Genomic DNA, 19862 nt, shown 5'->3' on the forward strand with positions numbered 1-19862 from the left:
TACACGAAGAAGATGGGGGAATAAAGGAGGCTGCGACAATGGTTGGTTAAGAATGAGGTGTTCCAAAGTGGCGAGGCTGGAGGAACACTAGAGCCATCATAAGGCAAAATTTTAATTATACCTCTAAATGTTAATGTCATTGTTGTAATAGCACTACGCACAATAAACTGTAAAATGTGTGTGAAATCTTATGGGACTTAACTGCTAAGGCCACAGCGGCCGGCAGATTTGTACAACACACACACACACACACACACACACACACACACAAACCATCAGCAAGTAAGTAAAAGATAAATTGTTTATTCATGGCTGTCATTTTTAGTAACTATAGTATATATATTTCACAACAAAATTAACTTGTCAGTTGTAAATATATGTTTTATTACGCTCAGTAATAATATACAGTGCATACGCAAAGTCTCTTCGCAGCGGCAAACTTCACGTGTCTCTCCTTCCGGGACGTGTAAGGTGGGTAGCACACTCATGTTGCTGTGTAAGCTAGGGGCGGAGATTCACTACTAGTGGCTGCAGTTATATTGGGACATAGTATTCAAACTTAATACAATTAAAACAAAAAGAGGGGGGAAGGGACCAAACTACGAGGTCATCGGTCCCTTGTTCCTAATAAAACAATGCCACAAGTATGAGAAACGGACGAGACATATAACACAAAACGGAAAAAAAGGAAAAACCACAAGAACGAAGGAAAGGCAGCGAACACTAAAAGGAAAAATAGGACAAGAAAACAACAGAGACGCTAGAAACAAAAGAGAGTAAAACAAGAAAGCAGATTACAGTGGCTGGCCGACCACGAGAATAAAAAGGAGGAGCCAGTCACTCTGCAACACATTAAAACTTCCACCCTAAAAGCACTAGGGTGGAGGACGCAGAGGGACAAACGACATGTGCTAAAACCTACATAGAAGTACAGAACCCACTCTCACAGATAAAACTTGAAGCTAAAGCTGCTGCTGAGGCATCGTCGTCCAACACCGAAGGTAGGGAGCTGGGAAAGTTAAAAGTCCGCCGAAGAACGGCTAAAAGTGGGCAGTCCAGCAAGAAGTGGATGACTGTCATTTGTGAGTCACAGCGACACAGAGGTGGGCCCTCGCGACGGAGTAGGCGACCATGCGTTAGGCATGTATGGCCAATGCGCAGCCGGCAGAGGACAACTGATTCCCTGCGAGAGGACCGCATGGAAGACTTCCAAACAGTCGTCATCTCCCTAATGACACGCAGGTTGTTGTGCGTACTGTTATGCCATTCTCTGTCCCAAAGCCTAAAAACCCTGCGGCGTAAGACAGAATGCAGGTCAGCTTTGGAGATGCCCACCTCCAGAAGCGGTTCCGCGTCGCCTGTTTGTTCAGCCTGTCGGCAAGTTCGTTGCCTGGAATTCCGACGTGTCCATGGATCCACACAAATACCAATGAACGATGGGACTGTTCGAGGGCATCGATGGACTCCTGGATGGACGTTACCAGAGGATGGCGAGGGTAGCACTGGTCGATAGCTTGTAGGCTGCTCAATGACTCAGTATACACAGCATAAATGACACGCCAGGGCACGAGCGGATGTGCTCAAGGGCACGAGATATGGCCGCCAGCTTTACAGTGAAAACATTGCAGCCATCTGGCAAGGAGTGCTGTTCAATACGTCCTCCATGAACATACGCAAAGCCTACGTGACCATCAGCCATCGAACCATAGGTGTAAACCACTTCAGAGCCCCGGAACACGTCAAGAATCGAGAGGAAGTGACAGTGGAGAACCGCAGCGTTGATGGAGTCCTTAGGGCCACGTGAAAGGTCCAGAAGAAGCTACGGCTGAGGCGTACACCATGGAGGCGTACGTGGTCGGATCGCAAGTAGAGGTGGTAAAGGGAAGAAGGACTGCAGTTCGGAGAGAAGGGACCGCACACGAACCGCAATCGTTAGCCACGACCTGGACCGCCAATGCGGGAAATGGACTGCCACGGGCGGGAAAAGGAGGCGGAAATTCGGATGCTCAGGGGAGCAGTTGTGCATGTCTCGTCTGCAGTAGAGGACCACCAGCCTCCACCAGTAATCTGGTCATTGGACTCGTCCTAAAAGCTCCTGTCGCTAGTCGAACCCCACAATGGTACACAGGGTCGAGTAAATGCAACGCTGAGAGCGCTGCCGAGCCATTAACCACACTCCAATTGTGGTTGGACGAGGGCTCTGTAGAGCTGCAGCAGCGTAGAGCGATCTGCATCCCAACTGGTGTTGCTCAGGCAATGTGTAAGTAGGTTGTTTATGTTTTCTTATTGGCAACGTTACGTAGCGCTCTGTATGAAAATCACTGGCTGTGCTGTGTGCAGTCTGTGGCTAGTTTGCATTGTTGTCTGCCATTGTAGCGTTAGGCAGCTGGATGTGAACAGCACGTAGCGTTTCGCAGTTAAAGGCGAGCCACCAGCAGTGGTGGATGTGGGGAAGTGAGATGGCGGATTTTTGAGAATGGATAATCTGGAGGTGTGTCCATCAGAAACAGTACATTTGTACGAATGGATGTCATGAACTGCTATATATATTATAATTATTAAGGTAAATACATTGTTTGTTCTCTATTAAAATCTTTCATTTGCTAACTATGCCTATCAGTAGTTAGTGCCTTCCATAGTTTGAATATTTATTTAGCTGGCAGTAGTGGCGCTCGCTGTATTGCAGTAGTTCGAGTAACGAAGATTTTTGTGAGGTAAGTGATTTGTGAAAGGTATAGGTTAATGTTAGTCAGGGCCATTCTTTTGTAGGGATTTTTGAAAGTCAGATTGCGTTGCGCCAAAAATATTGTGTGTCAGTTTAAGCACAGTCATGTATAATTTTTCTAAGGGGACGTTGCATATGGATCCTGGCAGGGTCGCCATATGCAAAGTCCCCTTAGAAAAATTATACATGACTGTGCTTAAACTGACACAATATTTTTGGCGCAACGCAATCTGACTTTCAAAAATCCCTACAAAAGAATGGCCCTGACTAACATTAACCTATACGTTTCACAAATCACTTACCTCACAAAAATCTTCGTTACTCGAACTACTGCAATACAGCGAGCGCCACTACTGCCAGCTAAATAAAAGATTCAAACTAGGAAAGGCACTAACTACTGATAGGCATAGTTAACAAATGAAAGATTTTAATAGAGAACAAACAATGTATTTACCTTAATAGTCATAATATATATAGCAGTTCATGACATCCATTCGTACAAATGTACTGTTTCTGATGGACACACCTCCAGATTATCCATTCTCAAAAATCCGCCATCTCACTTCCCCACATCCACCACTGCTGGCGGCTCGCCTTCAACTGCGCAACGCTACGCGCCGTTCACATCCAGCTGCCCAACACTACAATGGCAGACAACAATGCAAACTAGCCACAGACTGCACACAGCACAGCCAGTGATTTTCATACAGAGCGCTACGTAACGTTGCCAATAAGAAAACATAAACAGCCTACTTACAAATGGAGAGCATTGAGGCGCTGCCAGCACTTCTGCTTAAGCTGATGAAGATGAGGAAACCAAGTCAATCGAGCGTCCAAAACCAGTCCTGAGAATCGATATGTCTCCACTACAGTGAGTCGATCGTCATGAAGGTAAAGTTCTGGGTCCGGATGAACGGTACGACGCCGACAGAAATGCATAACACACGACTTTGCGGCTGAAACCTGGAAGCCGCGAGCTAGAGCCCATGACTGCGCCTTATGGATGGCGCCCTGCAGACGAAACTCAGCAACACCAGTACTGGAGCACAACCATTGGACAAATTCATCCTCTGGATGTTGTTTCATGTGCTTATAAAACGTACCATCACACTATCTGCAGCCTTGCCTCAAAGGATAGCCAGTTTCACGACAATCCGTTGCAAACTGTTTCGCATTCGCTTGCATGCCATTACATCCTATCAGTTCTCATCACCCCGTTGCACCAAAATGACTGTACATGCATTCTTTAAGAGTGGATAGCTAGCTGGACGTCCTGCGCAGTTTGTAACTCCCAGTGAGTTCGCCTTCCATCTTGATGGTGCGAACCTTTGTGACCACTGTTGCGCGCTTTTTTATTTCAGTATTCATGGTCCAAGTTAATGATTTGTTCTGAAAATTTCTTGAATGTGGACGATGAGAAGTGTAATTCATAGTGGATTGATCTCTGCACCTCCTAGATGCTCATTAACTTTCGCCCTCCTGGTGCTCGTGGCGAGTCATTAACAGCTACTGCACTAATTCTCAGAAAAAAAAACAGCACACGTTGAACGTCTAGAGATAGGATGTTCATGTGCGCAAGACCTGTAGATTATATGTTGTGCTTAAATGATTAGCATTTCAATCACCTCAGTTCAGAGATGTCCTGCTACACAGGGTCTAGCATGGGTCCTGATAATTTGTCCATGCGTGATGGCATCGACGCGTTCCAAAATTAATCTGTGGTGGTTGGCATTGGGCCACAGTGCTGCACCTGTCATTTCATCACATCCCACACATTTTCGATTGGCGGCACGTCTTGTGATCTGGCGGGCCAGGGCGAAAGGCTGACATCCTGTGACAGGCATGTGTTCGTGCAGCAACATGTGGTTGTGCATTATCTTGCTGAAAAGTGGCGTCTGGGGTGTTGTGCAGAAAGGGTTTGTTTGCGGCTCGCAGGATGTCATTCACGTAGGCCACACTGATCACAGTGCCCTGGAGATGAACCAACTGTGATTTGTGGTTGTAGCCAATAGCACCTGACACCGTAAGGCCTTGAGTTGGCGCTGTATGTCTTATGCAGCTGCAGTCACTGTGATGCCGCTCCCCCCCCCCCTCCCCCCCACTTTCCTGGCTGCAGCGAATCAAAATGCGGCAATCACTTACAAACAAAGAGAATGTGGAGTCGTCCGAAAACACTAACTGATCCCATTCCTGTTCTCGGTGACGTCCTTCCACACGCCATTGCCTTCTGGCATGTTTCTGCACGTTCGTCAAAGGCGGGCAGAGAAGTAGACGATGCCCACATAACCCTTGCCGTAATAAACGGAGACGGTGGTGGTGATAGTATACTACGATGTGTTCCACTGTTGCGCCAGAGCCGAGGAGGACGCAGATATGTCCTTCAATGCCATCCGGATGAGGTGTCGATCTTCTAGCGTGGTGGTCTTGGTGGTGCGACCGGACCCACCTCGTAGTGTTCTACAACCTTCCCTGAAGAATTCTGCACTCACCCGTTGCACTGCCGAAACAGTTCGTTCCACACGAGCAGCAATTTTCCGGATAGATGCGTGACGTTATCTCATGCCAATAAAGCGCCCCATTTCAAACTCAGTGATTTGACGGTACGGTTCGCGCATACATCTGCGAGGCATCCTGCTCAAGCCACATGGATACATTTCCTTTGGTTTATAGCGACAAAGAGAGTCGCAGGCACGTTTTACCGCTAGGTCGCGCTGCGCCACGATATACGACGGTGAGTCAAATGAAAAATTTGTAATAACAAACCGATATTTCGCGCCGTTATCCTGTAAGTTGGTAAGCATGCTACAAATAGCATGCAGAATGGCCTGTAGGTGGCAGCATAGTGCAGATGCACACATACCGTCGCAGTATCAGTATAAAGACGGCCGCCCCACTTGCGACTTGCACCAGGGAAGAACAACGTTCTGTTATTAGGTTTTCGCGTAGTAAAGGTGTGAAACCTATTGAAATTCATCGACGAATGAAGGTCCGGTACGGTGATGCATGTTTGACAGCAGTAAGTCTACGAATGGAGTGGGAAGTTTGCAAATGGTGTGACTTTAGTGGAAGATCCTCCTCGTCCAGGTCAGGCACAACGAGTTGTGACTCCACAGAACATTGCAGCAGTTGAAGCCATAGTGAAGGAAAACCGCAGAGTGACACTGAATGACATTGCAGCATGTTTACAGATTAGTCATGGGTCACCACACGACATTGTGCATGATGTGCTCCAGTTTCACAGTATCTGCAAGATGGGTACCACGGCAGCTGACTCCTGAAATGAGAGAACGACGTGTTGATGCTTATGAAGAACTTCTCCGGTGCTTTGAACGAGAAGGTGATGGCATTGTTGCAAGAATCGTTACTGGGGACGAAACCTGGGTTCACTTCCACCAACCGTAAACGAAGAGAGCGAGCAAGGAATGGCGCCATTTCTCATCACCAAAACTTAAGAAGTTTCGAACAGAACCATCAGTAGGGAAGGTTATGCTGACTCTCTTTTGGGACGAAAAAGGCGTCATTTTGGAGCATTACATGCCTAGAGGGACCACTGTCACCAGTGCAGCAGACACAGATCTCCTAAAATATCATCTGCGGCCTGCAATCAAATCAAAGCGACGTGGATTGCTGTCAGCAGATGTCCTTTTGTAACATGACGGTGCAAGGCCCCACACCGCCCGTACAACAGTTGCAACAATCACAGACCTGCATTTTGAGTGTCTTCCTCATCCACCACACTCACCAGACCGTGCCCCAAGTGATTTCCATATGTTTGGATCACTCAAAGACGCAATGGGAGGAAAGAAGTTCCGTTCTGATGAAGAGGTACGCCACGCGGTGCATGAGTGGTTGCGCGGACTAACAAAAGAATTTTTTTTCTAAAGGAATTTATGCACTTTGTAAGTACTGGAGGACCTGCGTTGAGCGTGGGGGAGATTATGTTGAAAAGTGATACAGCTTTGTACCACTTCAGCACAATAAATAATATTAAAAAAAAATTTAAGGTTTTGGTTTGACTCACCCTCGTAGATTTTGAACATGAACCCGGCAGCAGACATGGTTGAAATGCTAATCATTTCTGCAGAACATACTAATGTACATGTCCTCTGAATACGAATCTCTAGTCGTTGAAAGTGTTTTTTTTCTGAACGTGAGTGCATTTTTCCGGTCATAATTGCTAACCGAACACTTTCAAATGACCCCTACTAAAGACTGAACTTGTGACCTCGCACTCAAGTGGTCCCTTGTTAGACTGTAGTATTACGGCAGAGTCCGTCCCGATAGCTGAATGATTGCCGGGTGGAGTGACCGAGCGGTTGTAGGCGCTACAGTCTGGAGCCGCAGACCGCTACAGTCGTAGGTTCGAATCCTGAATCGGGCATGGATGTGTGTGTTGTCCTTAGGTTAGTTAGGTTTAAGTAGTTCGAAGTCTATGGGACTGATGACCTGAGCAGTTAAGTCCCACAGTGCTCAGAGCCATCTGAGCGATTTTTATGTCCACAGTTCGTGAACTCGAGGTCGCGGTCTCGCTTCCCGAGCACGGGGTACCGGGTTCGATTCCCAGCGGGGCAAGAGATTTTTGCCGGCACGGTAGCTCAGCGTGTTCGGTCAGAGGGTTTGCTGCCCTCTGTAAAAAAACAAAACTTAGATAATCGATCAACAACGAACTTAAACGGATGTCTTACGACGTCCGCCCCGAGCAGATGCAACGAACAAAAAGCGAACAAAATGAGGGGAAAAGAATGATCAGCCTGACGGACTGCCGTCCTCAGGGGCCCGGGTTTGATTCCCGGCTGGGTCGGGGATTTTCTCCGCTCAGGGACTGGGTGTTGTGTTGTCTTCATCATCATTTCATTCCCATCCGGGTAGCAGGTCGGCCAATGTGGACTCGAATGTAATAAGACCTGCACCATGGCGGCCGGACCTGCCCCGAAAGGGAGTACATCGACGGAGTACATCGAAAAAGTTCAAGGAAAGGCAGCACGTTTTGTATTATCGCGAAATGTCGCCAAATGCTCATTTCCATTTTCCTATACGGTAAAGTAATACCGACCGGCACCAAGCACACATAACCTGCCCCCCCCTGAAAAACCGGGCAGTGACGTCGCTGCCTCGACCCGTACCCCGTGTGGAGAGCGCCAGCGTCTGAGTTTAAATTTAGGCTGCGGGGTTTCGCGAGAGCTGCCGCTGGCCCGGTCCAACGGAGCGACCGCCTCACTGTAGGCGCCTGCCGACTCACTCCGGCCCCACTCGGCCGTGTTTACGCGCCGGCTGCGGTCGCGCGCGTGTGGGCCGCCTGTCCTCTCGTGTTCCGGGAAGGCGGAGGGTACTCTAAACAGCGCCGCGCGTAAAAGTCAGGACGTGCTGAGGCGCCACAGCCTGGGGAACCGCCGGCCGGAACAACGCAACCGGGCAGGCCTGTTTGGCCACGCGGCTCCGCACCTCCACCTCCTCCTCCTCCACGACTCTAGCGACCCGGTCACATCCACTGTGCAACCGTACATCCCGCGCCAGACAACTTAAACCGTGGGTGACGTCACGCAGCCTCGGCTCTACAATATTTCCGGACCGAACCGGGGCAAAAATTTGTTAGTGACCCCCCCCCTCCTCCCCCTTGAGCGTTTGAGATAGCGCGTAAAAAATGTAAAGAAATCGATTTTTCAGCCGGCCAGGGTGGCCGAGCGGTTCTAGGCGCTACAGTCTGGAACCGCGCGACCGCTACGGTCGAATGTTCGAATCCTGCCTCGGGCGTGAATGTGTGTGTGATGTCCTTAGACTAGTTAGGTTTAAGTAGTTCCAAGTTCTAGGGGACTGATGACCACAGAAGTTAAGTCCCACAGTGCTCAGAGCCATTGGAACCATTTTTTTTCGATTTTTCAAAAATATGTTCATTTTGTAGCGCACATATCTCTAAAAAGTTTGATATATAAAACATACAACGAAGAGCCAAAGAAACTAGTACACCTGCCTAATACCTTGTAGCGTGTTCCTGGAGCCACTCTGTAGCAATTCTGGACGTTTGGGGTGTCGCATTTTCCTGCTGGAATTGCCCCAAGTCTGACGGAATGCAAAATGGACGTGAATGGATGCAGGCCATCAGAGAGAATCCTTACGTACGTGTCACCTGTCAGAGTCGTATCCAGACGTATCATGGGTCCCATATCACTCCAACTGCACACGCCCCACAGCGTTACAGGGCCTCAACCAGCTTGGCAAAAAAAAGTGATTCAAGTGGCTCTGAGCACTATGGGACTTCACATCTGAGGTCATTAGTCCCCTAGAACTTAGAACTACTTAACCTAACTAACCTAAGGACATCAGACACATCCATGCCTGAGGCAGGATTCGAACCTGCGACCGTAGCAGTCGTGCGGTTCCAGACTGAAGCGCCTAGAACCGTTTGGCCACAGAGGCAGGGTCCGTGGATTAATGAGGTTGTCTCCACACCGATACACGTCCATCCGCTCGATACAGTTTGAAACGAGACTCGTCCGTCAAGGCAACATGTTTCTAGTCAACGACAGTCCAATGTCGGTGTTGACGGGCCCAGGCGAGACGTAAAGCTTCGTCTCGTGCAATCATTCAGGGCTCCGAAAGCCCGTAATGATGATGTTCCGGTGAATGGTTCGCACGCTGACACTTGTTGATGGCCCAGCATAGAAATCTGCAGCAGTTTACGAAAGGACTGCACTTCCGCCACGTTGAACGGTTCTCTTCAGTAATCTTTGGTCCAATTCTTGTAGGATTTATTTCCGGCCGCAGCGATATCGGAGATCTGATGTTTCACCGAGTTGATATTCACGGTACACTCGTGAAATGGTCGGAGGGGAAAATCCCCACTTGATCGCTACCTTGGAGATGCTGTGTCCTACCGCTCGGGCGCCGACTATAACGCCACGTTCAAACTCGCTTAAGTCTTGATAACCTGCCATTGTAGCAGCAGCAACCGACGTAACAACTGCGCCAGACGCTTGTTGTCTTATATAGGGGTTGCCGACCGCAGCGCCGTATTCTGCCTGCATGCATATCTTTGTATTTGAATATGCATGTCTGTGCCAGTTTCTTTCGCGCTTCAGTGTATAAAACGTATGTTGGAGGAAATGTAAGACATATTATTTGGTCTTAAGGGTGCCAAAGTGTAGTTCCGAGCCTCTTCACACAGCATTCTTCTATCGCACGTCACTGTACTTCGATCTGTGGAATTCAAATATGTATATTTTGCAATGGAAGCTATCAAACCTATATTCAGGACAGTGGAAATTAAATTGTCCTGTGGTGCCTCTCCTGCTCCAAGTCGGCCGGTTTGACATACTATCCCCCTTAAAAAAATAACTCGCAGTTAATACTGCGTGGATTATTTGTGACCGGGAGAATAAGAACTCCTCAGAAAATCTGCGCTCTTTATTGCCTATTAGCTAATAACTTTCTCTTTTGTGTGACGTAAAATTAAATATAGGAAAGAAAAAAATAGCAAAGACAAGAGAGAAGCATGACAGTATACATTTCTTCAGTGCTTAGGTCCCAGCAATTTTTTCTCTCTAATCTTGCTACAGCTTTACACGGCGTGCTTTCCTTTCTGCGAAAGAATATTTTACAGCACGAACGTTCGTTGCCTAATAGTGAAAAAGCTGTTAATACGAATAGTACCCAACCCTGGTGCGGTTTCTCGATTTGATTTCGTCTATTTTGTTACTCCCTGATAGATAAAACGAAATAGGTCCTTGTAATATTGCAGCAATTATAACACAAGCCAAATAAACGAGACTGTTTTGGTACAAATGGTCAATTTTATCTACCTCATTTACATAAATAACACGAGAGAATATTTTTCAGGACGTAACAATATCAAATGTCTGTTAGGCCTACAACAAGCAAAAAGTCTTATGTTAGGATATAGTTTCACAGTTAATTCTTACGCTCCAGGTTCTCAAGCATGATACCGAAAAGTAGTAGTATGAAATTTTTATATACATTTGGAATCATCATATTCCAACATATAATTGTGTGATGTCCCCGTTTCTTCTCCTTCCTAGTTCTAACAAACAATCTTTTCATCACTAATTCTGTAACTATGCCTGCCATTGCCAGAGCTTATTTTCTTGTTAACTTCGCTAACACTGCCAGGATCACCGGTTCAGTTATCAGATATTTATTCTCCTATTAGGCGTTATTATGCGCTCGAACAACGCGTTTTTCACGCTATTCCGAGAATAGAGCTCAGGCAGGTGCCAACCGGGGACTGTACAACTGGTCCTTAGTAGTGTAGCGATCTGGCAAAAACTTTCTGTCAAATTTCATTTTCTTGGATATGCTGAGAAGATCTTTCTTACCCCTTATTTCTGTTAGTGATTTATTTCCACACTGGTACTCTGGATCAAGTGATTTTGCTAATAAGTATAATAACGCTGATCATGCGTACACCTAATCAACCACATAAACAGCGATTGGCATTCATCCGTTCGGTTTTATGCGGCCCGGCTCGTATAGTCCCTTCCCTTTCTGTTTACGGATAAGTTTATTTCTTGAAGCGCCGGGGATTCACTTGGCAGAGAAATCACGTAAACTATGCACGCATTCAAAAAAATCAACTTATGATTCGTCCAGAAATCGACTTAGAATGTGTTTAAAAATGTCCAAAAAGAAACTCGGGTGCGTTTCAAAATCATATGAATAATCAATAGACGAACTTGTGCCGAATGATAGGCGCTGTGTGAAATAAGGTTCTTTTCTTAAGGGGGTCAAACAGGCCGACTTGGAGCAGGAGAGGCATCTCAGGACATTTTAATTTCCAGTGTCTATACTTTTACAAACAAAAGTCATAAAACTTTGTCAGCACCACCAGGAAGGATTCAGGATTCACACCCATTGTAGTGGACGTTCGCAAACATAACAAAATAATTTTTTTTACGTGCGAAATTTCATCATTTTTATACTTTTTTTATACTGCATTTGTTGCTATAGGTACACTTTTCTTCATAAGTTAGAGAGATTCTTCGACGAATTTTGCACAGCATACATACCATACTCACAGGTGTAAGAACTTCCAGAATTTATTTAATTTATGAAAAAACGAATGAGCTGTTATATTTTAAACTTCATGTTTAGAAAAAACACAAATTATATAGTTAATTACCTCAATTTTTTCCACAGTTTTTAATAGATTTGGAAAATTGACGTCCTACCCCCCCCCCCCCCCATAAAGAATATGAATCTGGTGCTCCTTGAAATTGCCCCCCCCCCTTTCCCTAGATCCGAGCGTCAAGTAATGAGGGAGCTCGGCAGAAGCGTGTCCGCGCTTAACTGAAAACATTGACTGCCGGTGCGCGCCTTCAGTTACTATCAGCCATCTCTCAGTTACTCCTTCCGGTTCTCCATCATCTTCAGAGTCAGCTTTTGTACATATTGTATATGGCCCGTCTCTCCCTATAGCTTACCCCCACTTTTTTCTGAATTTCGAATATGTTGCACCATTTTACATTGTCGAGCGCTTTTTCCAGGTCGACAAATCCTACGAACCTTTCTTGATTTTTGTTTAGTCTTGCTTCCATTATTAACCGCAACGTCAGAATTGCCTCTCTCATGCCTTTACCTTTCCTAAAGCCAAACTGATCGTCATCTAGCGCATCCTCAATTTTCTTCTCCATTCTTCTGTATATTATTCTTGTAAGCAGCTTGTTTGCATGAGCTGTTAAGCTGATTGTGCGGCAGTTCTTTCTCGCACTTGTCAGCTCTTGCCGTCTTCGGAATTTTGCGGGTGATGCTTTTCCGAAACTCAGTTGGTACGACGCCACACTGATACTTTCCACACACCAACGTGAATAGTCGTTTTGTTGCCATTTTTCCCAATGATTTTAGAGTTTCTGATGGAATGTTATCTATCTCTTCTGCCTTATTTGATCCCAAGTCCTCCAAAGCTCTTTTAAATTCTGATTCTAATACTGGATCCCCTATCTCTTCTAAATCGACTCCTGTTTCTTCTTCTATCACATCAGACAAATCTCCCCCTCCTAGAAGCTTCCAGTGTATTTTTTCCACCTATCCGCTCTCTCCTCTGCATTTAATAGTGGAATTCCCGATGAGCTCTTAATATTATCACCCTTGTTTTTAATGTCATCGAAGGTTGTTTCGACTTTCCTGTATGCTGAGTCTGTCCTTCCGACAATCATTTCTTTTTCGATGGCTTCAAATTTTTCCTGCAGACATTTCATCTTAGCTTCCCTGCACTTCTGATTTATTTCATTCCTCAGCGACTCGTATTTCTCTATTCCTGAGTTTCCCGGAATATTTTTGTACTTCCTTCTTTCATCGATCAATTTAAGTATTTCTTCTGTTACCCATGGTTTCTTCGCAGTTACCTTCTTTGTTCCTGCGTTTCCCTTCCGAACTTCTGTGATGACCCTTTTTAGAGATGTCCATTCCTCTTCAAATGTACTACTCAGCTAATTCTTATTGCTGTGTATACAGCCTTAGAGAACTTCAACTGTATCTTGTCATTCCTTAGTACTTCCGTATCCCACTTCTTTGCGTATTGATTCTTCCTGACTAATGTCTTGAACTTCAGCCTACTCTTCATCACTACTATATTGTGAACTGAGTCTATATCTGCTCCTGGGTACGCTTTACAATCCAGTATCTGATTTCGGAATCTCTGTCTGACCATGATGTAATCTAATTGAAATCTTCCCGTATCTCCCGGCCTTTTCCAAGTATACCTTCTCCTCTTGTGATTCTTGAACAGAGTATTCGCTATTACTAGCTGAAACTTGTCACAGAACTCAATTAGTCTTTCTCCTCTCTCATTCCTTGTCCCAAGCCTATATTCTCCTGTAACCACTTCTTCTACTCCTTCCCCTACAACTGCATTCCAGTCTCCCATGACTATTAGATCTTCATATCCCTTTAAATACTGTATTATCCTTTCAATATCTTCATACGGTTTCTGTATCTCTTCATCTTTAGCTAGCGACGTCGGCATGTATACCTGAACTATCGGCCGGCTGCGGTGGTCTAGCGGTTCTAGGCGCGCAGTCCGGAACCGCGCGACTGCTACGGTCGCAGGTTCGAATCCTGCCTCGGGCATGGATGTGTGTGATGTCCTTAGGTTAGTTAGGTTTAAGTAGTTCTAAGTTCTTGGGGACTGATGACCACAGATGTTAAGTCCCATAGTGCTCAGAGCCATTTTTTTCTGAACTATCGTTGTCGGTGTTGGTTTCCTGTCGATTCTGATAAGAACAACCCTATTACTGAACAGTTCACAGTAACACACACTTTGTCCTATCTTCCTATTCATAACTTATCCTACTCCCATTTTCTGCTGCTGTTGACATTACCCTATACACATCTGACCAGAAATCCTTGTCTTCTTTCCACTTCACTTCACTGATCCCTACTATATCTAGATTGAGCCTTTGCATTTCCCTTTTCAGATTACCTAGTTTCCCTACCACATTCTGACATTCCACGCCCCGAATCGTAGAACGTTATCCTTTCGTAGATTATTCAATCTTTTTCTCATGGTAACCTTCCCTTGGCAGTCCCCTCCAGGAGATCCGAATGGGTGACTATTCCGGGATCTTTTGCCAATGGAGAGATCATTATGACACTTCTTCAATTACAGGCCTCATGTCCTGTGGATACATTACACCGTCTTTAATGCAGTGGTTTCCATTGCCTTCTGCATCCTCATGTCGTTGATCATTGCTGATTCTTCCGCCTTTAGGGGCAATTTCCCACCCCTAGGACAAGAGAGTGCCCTGAACCTCTATCCGCTCCTCCGCCCTCTTTGACAAGGCCGCTGGCAGAATGAGGCTGACTTCTTATGCCGAAAGTCTTCGGCCGCCAATGCTGATTATCAATCAAAATTTAAGCAGCAGCGGGACTCGGGACCGAAGACGTTTTGATTATGAAATCAAAGACGCTACCCTTTTTTTCCAATCTCATTTTGTTCGTTGCACCTGCTTGGGGCGGACGTCGGAAGACACCCGTTTCAGTTCGTCGTTGATCCATTAACTCAGTTTTTTTTATTACAGAGGGCAGCTAACCCTATGACCGAACACGCTGAGCAACCGTGCCGGCACCCCTAGACCATGTCCGCCGCTCGTGGTCTCGCGGTAGCGTTCTCGCTTCCCGAGCACGGCGTCCCGGGTTCGATTCCCGGCGGGGTCAGGGATTTTCACCTGCCTCGAGATGACTGGGTGTTTGTGTTGTCCTCATCATTTCATCATCATCCAGGAAAGTGGCGCAATCGGACTGAGCAAAGATTGGGTTATTGTATGGGCGCTGATAACCTCGCTGTTGAGCGCCCCACAAACCAAACATCATCATCATCCCCCTAGACCACGGACCCAGGCGAGGCATAAAGCTTTGTGACGTGCAGTCATCAAGGATACACGAGTACCTCCTGATCCGAAAACCCATATCGATGACGTTTCGTTGAATGGTTCACATGCTGACACTTGCTGATGGCCCAGCATTGAAATCCGCAGCAATTTGCGGAAGGGTTGCATTTCTGTCACGTTGAACGTTTCTCTTCAGTCGTCGTTAGCCCCGTTCTTGCAGGATCTTTTTCAGGCCGCAGCGATGTTGGAGATTTGATGTTTTACTGGATTCCTGATATTAACGGTACACTCGTGAAATGGTCGTATTGGAAAATCCCAACTTCATCGCTACCTCGAAGATGCTGTCCCATCGCTCGTGCGCCGACTATTACACCACGTTCAAACTGATTTAAATCTTGATAACCTGCCACTGTTGCAGCAGCAACAGATTGAATAACTGAGCCAGACGCATGTTGGCTTTTATATGCGTTGCCTACCGCAGCGCCGTATTCTGCCTGGATACATATTTCTATATTTCAATACGCATGCAGTTTCTTTGGCGCTTCAGTGTATTTATTTTATACTCTGTCTCAGTGTTAACCAGGACTTAAGCAGCTTATTACTACTGTGATGACTGTAATTAGATCTTTGTGGTACTCCCTGCGATAACTAACTTTTTCTCCTTTGTCAAATTTCGATTTTTGCCTTCGTAACAATAACAATTCACCACCTTTGCTGTCGTGTGAAGTAAGAGCATATATGTATAGTCAAATATTCAAGTTCGGCCTTAGCGCAAAACATAAAGAACAGCTGAGTACTAGCAATCACGTATTTCTGTTTGGGGTTGGCTCTATGCTGACCCCATAGATATTCCTACTCCAAGCCCTTGATGCTTTTGACGCGGAAAAACGACGAACAACAAAATCACACCACTGTGTTAAACGAATGGTGAGTGTGGTTAAATATTAAACTCTAAGACGTATTGTAATTTTTCTTTATTAAACTTACTATTTTCTGGACCTGATATTTTGTGCTATTGTACCGACGTGCATGAATATCAATTCAACTCTAACTTCGTTGTGGAAAAAAAATAAAATAAACTGCAAAGAAATAAAATAAACCCGGCCAACGGTACCGAAGGCGGAAGAGGAAATCCGATTCAATTCCCAAAGGTGGAGAGAACGGATGAGCCTAGTCTCCACTATGCTCTTCCGTTTTCTGTCACCAGTAATTTCGAACTAACAATCCTATCATAATTTGGAATTCAATTCCTTACTTTGTATGTAATACAGTTTGAGTTGCAGTATGGGAAGTCCGCAAAATGAATGCATTACCCCAGGTGGTAACTCGAGAGAGAAATCCACCATAGCGTCACGCAATGCATTGGGACCAGGGGTTCAGGGGAGTCCCAACAACTGCAAACAGAAGGTTAAATCGGGGCAACCTTGGAATCCTCCTTAAATGAAATTCAAAAAGAAATTATTTCTAAGCGCTTTAAATGTGAATCTCTGATCAAGAGCGGTAAACAAAAAGAAGTAGAAATACTTTTAGAGAAAAACAAAATTCAAATTTTAGCAGTTCAAAAAACACAGTTCCTAGATGAAAATGTAGTAGATGATTGTTGTTGTTGTTGTGGTCTTCAGTCCTGAGACTGGTTTGATGCAGCTCTCCATGCTACTCTATCCTGTGCCAGCTTCTTCATCTCCCAGTACCTACTGCAACCTACATCCTTCTGAATCTGCTTAGTATATTCATCTCTTGGTCTCCCCCTACGATTTTTACCCTCCACACTGCCCTCCAATACTAAATTGGTGATCCCTTGATGCCTCAGAACATGTCCTACCAACCGATCCCTTCTTCTGGTCAAGTTGTGCCACAAACTTCTCTTCTCCCCAATCCTATTCAATACTTCCTCATTAGTTATGTGATCCACCCATCTAATCTTCAGCATTCTTCTGTAGCACCACATTTCAAAAGCTTCTATTCTCTTCTTGTCCAAACTATTTACCGTCCATGTTTCACTTCCATACATGGCTACACTCCATACAAATACTTTCTGAAATAACTTCCTAACACTTAAATCTATACTCGATGTTGACAAATTTCTCTTCTTCATAAACGCTTTCCTTGCCATTGCCAGTCTACATTTTATATCCTCTCTACTTCGACCATCATCAGTTATTTTGCTCCCCAAATAGCAAAACTCCTTTACTACTTTAAGTGTCTCATTTCCTAATCTAATACCCTCAACATCACCCGACTTAATTCGACTACATTCCATTATCCTCGTTTTGCTTTTGTTGATGTTCATCTTATATCCTCCCTTCAAGACACCATCCATTCCGTTCAACTGCTCTTCCAAGTCCTTTGCTGTCTCTGACAGAATTACAGTGTCATCGGCGAACCTCAAAGTTTTTATTTCTTCTCCATGGATTTTAATACCTACTCCGAATTTTTCTTTTGTTTCCTTTACTGCTTGCTCAATATACAGATTGAATAACATCGGGGAGAGGCTACAACCCTGTCTCACTCCCTTCCCAACCACTGCTTCCCTTTCATGTCCCTTGACTCTTATAACTGCCATCTGGTTTCTGTACAAATTGTAAATAGCCTTACGCTCCCTATATTTTACCCCTGCCACCTTTAGAATTTGAAAGAGAGTATTCCAGTCAACATTGTCAAAAGCTTTCTCTAAGTCTACAAATGCTAGAAACGTAGGTTTGCCTTTCCTTAATCTTCCTTCTAAGATAAGTCGTAAGGTCAGTATTGCCTCACGTGTTCCAGTATTTCTACGGAATCCAAACTGATCTTCCCCGAGGTCGGCTTCTACTAGTTTTTCCATTCGTCTGTAAAGAATTCGTGTTAGTATTTTACAGCTGTGGCTTATTAAACTGATTGTTCGGTAATTTTCACATCTGTCAACACCTGCTTTCTTTGGGATTGGAATTATTATATTCTTCTTGAAGTCTGAGGGTATTTCGCCTGTTTCATACATCTTGCTCACCAGATGGTAGAGTTTTGTCAGGACTGGCTCTCCCAAGGCCGTCAGTAGTTCCAATGGAATGTTGTCTACTCCGGGGGCCTTGTTTCGACTCAGGTCTTTCAGTGCTCTGTCAAACTTCACGCAGTATCGTATTTCCCATTTCATCTTCATCTACATCCTTTTCCATTTCCATAATATTGTCCTCAAGTACATCGCCCTTATATAGACCCTCTATATACTCCTTCCACCTTTCCCTTCTTTGCTTAGAACTGGGTTTCCATCTGAGCTCTTGATGTTCATACAAGTGGTTCTCCTATCTCCAAAGATCTCTTTAATTTTCCTGTATGCAGTATCTATCTTACCCCTAGTGAGAAAAGCCTCTACATCCTTACATTTGTCCTCTAGCCATCCCTGCTTAGCCATTTTGCACTTCCTGTCGATCTCATTTTTGAGACGTTTGTATTCATTTTTGCCTGCTTCATTTACTGCATTTTTATATTTTCTCCTTTCATCAATTAAATTCAATATTTCTTCTGTTACCCAAGGATTTCTACTAGCCCGCGTCTTTTTACCTACTTGATCCTCTGCTGCCTTCACTACTTCATCTCTCAAAGCTACCCATTCTTGTTCTACTGTATTTCTTTCCCCCATTCCTGTCAATTGTTCCCTTATGCTCTCCCTGAAACTCTGTACAACCTCTGGTTCTTTCAGTTTATCCAGGTCTCATCTCCTTAAATTACCACCTTTTTGCAGTTTCTTCAGTTTTAATCTACAGGTCATAATCAATAGATTGTGGTCAGAGTCCACATCTGCCCCTGGAAATGTCTTACAATTTAAACCTGGTTCCTAAATCTCTGTCTTACCATTATATAATCTATCTGATACCTTTTAATATCTCCAGGGTGCTTCCATGTATACAACCTTCTATCATGATTCTTAAACCAAGTGTTAGCTATGATTAAGTTGTGCTCTGTGCAAAATTCTACCAGGCGGCTTCCTCTTTCATTTCTTAGCCCCAATCCATATTCACCTACTACGTTTCCTTCTCTCCCTTTTCCTACACTCGAATTCCAGTCACCCATGACTATTAAATTTTCGTCTCCCTTCACTATATGAATAATTTCTTTTATTTCATCATACATTTCTTCAATTTCTTCGTCGTCTGCAGAGCTAGTTGGCATATAAACTTGTACTACTGTAGTAGGTGTGGGCTTCGTATGTATCTTGGCCACAATAATGCGTTCACTATGCTGTTTGTAGTAGCTTACCCGCATTCCTATTTTCCTATTCATTATTAAACCTACTCCTGCATTACCCCTATTTGACTTTGTGTTTATAACCCTGTAGTCACCTGACCAGAAGTCTTGTTCCTCCTGCCACCGAACTTCACTAATTCCCACTATATCTAACTTTAACCTATCCATTTCCCTTTTTAGATTTTCTAACCTACCTGCCCGATTAAGGGATCTGACATTCCACGCTCCGATCCGCAGAACGCCAGTTTTCTTTCTCCTGATAACGACATCCTCTTGAGTAGTCCCCGCCCGGAGATCCGAATGGGGGACTATTTTACCTCCGGAATATTTTACCCAAGAGGACGCCATCATCATTTAATCATACAGTAAAACTGCATGCCCTCGGGAAAAATTACGGCCGTAGTTTCCCCTTGCTTTCAGCCGTTCGCGGTACCAGCACAGCAAGGCCGTTTTGGTTATTGTTACAAGGCCAGATCAGTCAATCATCCAGACTGTTGCCCTTGCAACTACTGAAAAGGCTGCTGCCCCTCTTCAGGAACCACACGTTTGTCTGGCCTATCAACAGATACCCCTCCGTTGTG

General features: G+C 45.0%; 1 protein-coding gene across 1 annotated transcript in view; it reads right to left on the bottom strand.

Moving 5' to 3' along the window:
- The window catches only part of LOC126106114 (homeobox protein H2.0-like), a 107137-nt gene that overhangs the window by 10348 nt on the left and 76927 nt on the right, over window positions 1–19862 (bottom strand). The gene's annotated exons all lie outside the window — the stretch shown is intronic.

The sequence above is a fragment of the Schistocerca cancellata genome, chromosome 10, assembly GCF_023864275.1.
Source record: "Schistocerca cancellata isolate TAMUIC-IGC-003103 chromosome 10, iqSchCanc2.1, whole genome shotgun sequence".
NCBI classification, from domain to species: Eukaryota; Metazoa; Arthropoda; class Insecta; order Orthoptera; family Acrididae; genus Schistocerca; species Schistocerca cancellata.